General features: G+C 38.2%; 1 non-coding gene across 1 annotated transcript; it reads left to right on the forward strand.

Annotated features, from left to right (window-relative positions):
• Positions 1-5,219: 5,219 nt before the first annotated feature.
• On the forward strand, positions 5,220-5,326 carry LOC127099330 (small nucleolar RNA R71). The gene has a single exon (XR_007793846.1). It is a non-coding gene; the product is annotated as a small nucleolar RNA R71 (small nucleolar RNA).
• The last annotated feature ends 847 nt before the right edge of the window (positions 5,327-6,173 follow it).

Raw genomic sequence — 6,173 nt, forward strand, 5'->3', positions numbered from 1 at the left:
TTGTTGTTCTAGTCTAAAGGGTGTAGGTATATCTAATGTACTATTTACTAAAAGAGGGTCAAAAGGAAATGAAAATGACTCGCAAGGATGCCGCATCCACTGCCTACGTATCTCATCTGAGTATGAGAATCAGAGTCTTCGTAGCTCGGATACCTATGGGTTAAAGATAAGTGTGCTCGGTAAGACATCGCGTCTTATGCCTACGTATCTCATCGGGAATGAGAATCAGAGCAAAACGTAGTTCAGCTAACTACGGGAACAAAGGGTCTCGATTGCAACTAGGGCAAGAGAAAGGGAAGGTCTCGATCGCAACGAGGGCGAGAGAAAAGGATTAGTTGTTAGTCGTCAGTCAAACTCGGCAAGACATCGCATCTCGTGCCTACGTATCTCATCTGAACATGAGAATCAAAGTTGTCGTAGTTCGCCTAACTAGGGGTTAAGGATTGTCATCCGAACATGGACTTACAAAAGAAGACACCAGCTGTGTCAAAGGAAAAGTGGGCAATGTGTTCACTGTCCTAGCAGTAGGTGTCGCAGCTCGCTGAATCGAGTCGTAGGCAGTTACCTCTTTTCCATAGAACGGACTGACATGCCACAAGATCGGAGACGCACGGAAGGTCTAAAAGTGGGGAAGCTCTGCCCTAGAGTTGTCACGCAATATGGACCTATGTGTTAATATTTACAGAGGGGAACGTCTACCTAATGTTAGCATGAAACGAATAAGGGAATTCTACCTATGTTATCATACAAAGGGTTCTACCTAATGGGTGCTACCTAAACGTAACAAGAGTCGACGAATGGAGCAAGGAGAGGAGACACGGATAAGGGTAGATGGCGATGCCTGGGGCAATCGACTTACAGATAGATGGCGATGCCTGAAGCAATCGACTTACAAGAGAAATGGCGATGCCTGAAGCAATCGACTTACAAAAGGATGGATGAATACGTGCTGGTTCTGTTAAGTTTTGAAAATGATTACTCGACGTTGGATCGAGCTTTTGATCTTGTTTTGAAATGATTATCGAATGTTCGTTTTAGTTCTTGTATTAACAGATGAATAAAGAATGAAAGAATAAATATTATACACTTCACGGGAGAGGGGTACATTTGTTATGAATGGGGATGGTTCATGGCAATCAAAAAATAAGAATATATGCCTCATACATCATACAAGTAGGCAACAGTTATCAATCAACTCAGATAAGTAAACAAGTGTGTAATCAAACCAAAGAATCAAATAATGAAACATTAAACAATGCATGGGAGTATGAACATGTTAAACAATCAAGCAATAGAAAGCATGGATGAAAGAAATAAGTATAACAGATAACAGATGAATCAGACAGATGAAAAGATGCACACAAAGGGCCATTGAATAATTTAATCAGGAAATGGGATAAGGACCAAATAAAATCAAGATGAAAGGCCTCTTATACATGGCATATGAGATGAATAAGGGAGGATCAAAAGATCTCTTTAATTGCCATAAGCAATCCCTAAGTCAAACATCGATCATAAAGAAGTCAACTGAAAATTCGAGCCAACTTAAAAATTATCAAATAAATAGAAAATTAATCAAGAAAATTATGAAAAATTAAACTAAGTAAGGTGGGATCAGGACATCATCATCCCCCAAAAAGATTTTTAAAATAATAAAAATTGGTTCATAAATTAATTGAAATAAAATAGAGGTCAAAACAAAAGTCAACCAACCAAACTAGGTCAAAAATAAATCCAAAATAAATTGAAAATGGGAAATAAAATTCCAAGAAAAGGTCAGGTTGACCATGGGACATTGGTCAACCTTCATCCCAAAAATCAAATGCTAAAAATAATTTTAAGTCATAAAAATAAAATCAAGAAAAAAAGTGTGTTAAAATGGACCATTTGGAATAAATAATTAAAATAAAATATTAATATTAAATAAATACGAAAATAAAAATTAAATAAGACATTAAGAAATATGAAAAATATTTTTTGATATTTTTATGAATAATTAAAAACAAAACAGAAAATAAATGGAAATAAAGAAGGAAAATGAAAAGAGAGTATGTTAGTGCTAATGGGCCATGAAGTGTGGGGGTGTGAAAAGCAAATGCGAAGGTCCAAGGTCCACAAACAACTTAAGTCAGGTGTGACATGATTAAATAACATTTTAATTTAAAAAATGATGTGGACATAACATCAATTGGGCAACTTCACTTAAGTGACTAGAAGACAAAAAAGGAATGGACAACCCAGATTAAAACACAAGCCAAGGATCCAAGGGCTCATGCAGCGCCACATAATCATCTTCTTCACAAACCAAAAACCCTGGCCATGCATGCAGAAAAACGTGAAAAACCAGTGGATTTTCTCAAACTTCCACTCAAGAATACGCATGCTATAGGGCACCAAATGACACGAAATAAAAACCAAAGTTCAAGAACAAAATGTGTAGATCATCATGGTATCCTTGTTTGAGTAAACTAATGACTTAATCATGGAGAAAAGTTGACCACAAGAGGTCAACATGGACACGGGCTAGGGCAAAAAATTCAACATAACCCAATAACAAGAACACAAGCAATATGATTGGCATTAATGATGATGATGAGCATGGTAATGATGATGAACAATAATGATAATAATGATGAGAATGGTAATGATGATGGTGATGAACATAAGTATATTAATACATGGCCATGGAAGATAAAGTAGGATGATTACCTAGTGGAGATTAGGTTCACTGCCCTTTAGTTATGGAGAGAAATAGAAGAAGATGAGGCTGCCCTTTTTTGTGCTTCAAGAACCCTAACTCAAGAGTTTGTTGAGAGAGAATGGAAGCTATGTGATGAAACTTTGCCTTGCTTGCCACAAAATTACAATGCTCTTTTTAGGTTTAGGTTTTGCATCTCTTAAATAGGGTGAAACAAATGTTCTCATGGGCTTTGAAACAATTGTTATCCATAAGAATAAAAATGCAAAGTGAGGTGTAGAAAGAGTGGACACATGAGGGTTTGTTATTTTGGGCCAAACTTAAGTGAATGGATATGCAATGCATGGCCAAAAGAGGTAGCAAACATGACTTGGTTCGTGCAGCACACAGCATGGCTGGTTTGGCAAGCGAGAAAAAGTTCCAAGGTGGTGACTTTGAGGCCATGTAACTTGATGATCAAGTCACCAAATGATGAAATAATGCAAACAGTAGCAAGATATTATGGAGCTTAGCATCTTTCATGTTGAGCACAAGTTGAAATGATGAATGGAAGAAGGTGAAAAATGGCCGTCAAGTTCAGGTTTTACCATGCAAAACTGGTTGGGCCAGCTTGGCCTAAAATCTGCCTAGAGAATCAAGTCATGATGCCAACTTTAGGTGAATGTATCTCTCAAACCATAGATCCAAATGAGATGATTCCAAAAGGATGTGAAAGAGGACATGGCAAGGTATAATTGTTTTGAAGAAAACATTTTCAAATGATGTCTTGAAGTGCAAGAAAACTGACCAAGAAGTCTTGACAAACTTTGAAGATTTTGAGACTTAGAAATATTTCTAAGTGTCCCAAAAACATGTCTCACTTTGACTAAGCATAACTTTCTCAATCTTGATCCAAATGGAGCAAACTTTAAATCTCTAGAAAGCTTGGAACAAGAGGAACAACTTTCATGTTGGAGAAATTTTCAAATGGGGTTTTTATCTTGATGGAAAATGGGCTTAGAGTGAGTGCAACAATCATGAAAACTTGCCCTAAATGGAAAGTCAACCATTTCCAAATTAAGTAACTTTTCCAATTCCTGATTAAATGATGAATCCATGATCCAACCTTAATCAAATTTCACATTTAAGCTCCCCTAGGCATGGATTTTGAGATTCCACTCTCAAAATGTCAGGGGTTGACTTTTCTGGCCCCACAGTTGACTTTTCCCCAAACTGTCTGATTTCCGATTCTAGTGATCAATTGAAGCACCTCTAGCTCAAATAAAGAGCTGATTTTTTGTATGTAGACCCTTGTGGACATATGGAGGGCCATGGAAAATATTTTCACCCAAGGAATCAGAAATAAACTGATTTTATACCAAACCCTAGTTTAGGGCAAAATTGATTAGGAACTGATTGCACTGCTTGCCAATGGATCTTTCTGAGATAATTGTGAGTCTTCCTAGGCCAAGATGCCTCTCCAAACATGACATGGATGAGCCCCCTCTACTTCCAACCAAACATTGCCTCTTGCAGATAGGCATGAAACCCTAATTTCCTTATTAAATCCAGATGAATACTCTGATAGCTCTGAATCCTTCATCGATGACCGAGGACCACAATAAGATACTTGGAGCCCCCTAAGACCCTTGAGACTTATATACTTGGAGAATGAAGTCCAATTCTCAATCTTGCTTTGTGTGGGCTCCTTCTGTTAAGGAGTGATCGATCAAAACCTGATTTCCCAGTCACTAATGCAGTATGCAATGAGTATGACCTAGTATGATGTCAATGAAATGTGAAACATAATCCCATGCTTCCACGAAAAATGAAGGGTAAATTTTGGGGTATTACAGTGGCTAAAGCGTCCACCTTGTTTGCTAACTGCTTGGTTTTCTCACTAGTGTGTATGTTTTGATTTAAGAAATCCTTATTTGTTTGGGCTTGGGTAGCTATGAAGTTTTCCATCATTATTTCTAGGTTTGACTTCCTATGAGCATTTTGAGTATTTGTGGCAGCTTTATGATATCCTGGTGGTACAGCAGGTGCTTGGTTAGGTGCATACAATGCATTATTGTTTTTGTACAAAAATTTAAGATGGTTCTTCCAACCTGGGTTATAGGTGTTTGAGCAAGGGTTTCCTTGAGCATAGTTCACTTGGTCTGTAGAGACTCCTGCCAAAAGTTGACATTCAGGGGCAGCATGTCCAGGAACTCCGCATATCTCGCAGTTTGGTGCTACGGTAGCCACGGTGGTTACGGGTGTTATGGTCAAGTTGTCTATCTATTGAGTAAGAGTGTTTACCTTAGCATTGACATGGTCAAGACTACTTACTTCGTACATACCGCATTTCGTTAGAGGTTTCTCTACGGAGGTTCTTTCGCTTCCCCACTGATAATGATTCTGGGCCATACTTTCGATAAGTTGATAGGCCTCATTGTAGGGTTTATCCATCAGTGCGCCATCTGCGGCGGCGTCTATTATCAATCTTGTGTTATACAAGAGACCATTGTAAAAGGTATGGATGATCAACCACTCTTCTAGACCGTGATATGGACAAAGCCTCATCATGTCTTTGTATCTTTCCCAAGCTTCAAAAAGTTATTCGTTATCTTTTTGTTTAAACCCGTTTATTTGTGCTCTTAGCATTGTCGTCTTACTAGGTGGGAAATATCATGCTAAGAAAACTTTCTTCAACTCGTTCCACGTAGTGACAAAGTTGGATGGTAGAGATTGGAGCCAAGCTCTAGCTCTATCTCTTAATGAGAAAGGAAAAATACATAGTCTTATAGCTTCGGGGCTGACACCATTCATTTTGACTATATTTGTGTATTGCAAAAACACTGACAAATATAGGTTCGGGTCCTCCGTGGGACTACCTAAAAATTGGTTTTGCTGTACGGATGACAACAACAAAGGTTTTAGCTTGAAATTATTCACCTCGATGGTTGGGGCAGAGATGCTATTATGTGGTTCATCCTACGAAGGGATGACATAGTACTTAAGAGGACGGTTTTGCGGTCCTTCGGCCATCTCTGGTTGTATAACTGGTTCAGGAATATAGATATTAGGATCAGGAAGATTTAGCTTGATACGATGTTCTCATATCAGGTCTCGTATCCAGCGTTCTAATCTTAGATAACGCTCAGGTTCGTCGAACGGTAGCTTTAATTTCTTGCCTTGAGAGCGAGTACTTGGCATACACTCGACAAATTAGAAAGGGAAATAGAATTGTTTTCCTTAGTCTATACTGGGAAACATTGGAGTTACGATATCGATTAAATTAGTCCCCGGCAATGACGCCAAAAACTTGATCGCGACTTAGTAAGACTATGGGAATCGTGACTGCAAGTGCACAGTAGTATCGCGTAGTTTTAAAGATTATCGAACCCAAAAGGACTAATAATCGAACATATCGTTATCTAATATTACTATGTAAACCTAAGGCTGAGGATTTTTCTAAGATTGGAGGGATGAAAAGAAATAACTATAACGT

This window comes from Lathyrus oleraceus, chromosome 6 (genome assembly GCF_024323335.1).
Source record: "Lathyrus oleraceus cultivar Zhongwan6 chromosome 6, CAAS_Psat_ZW6_1.0, whole genome shotgun sequence".
NCBI classification, from domain to species: domain Eukaryota; kingdom Viridiplantae; phylum Streptophyta; class Magnoliopsida; order Fabales; family Fabaceae; genus Lathyrus; species Lathyrus oleraceus.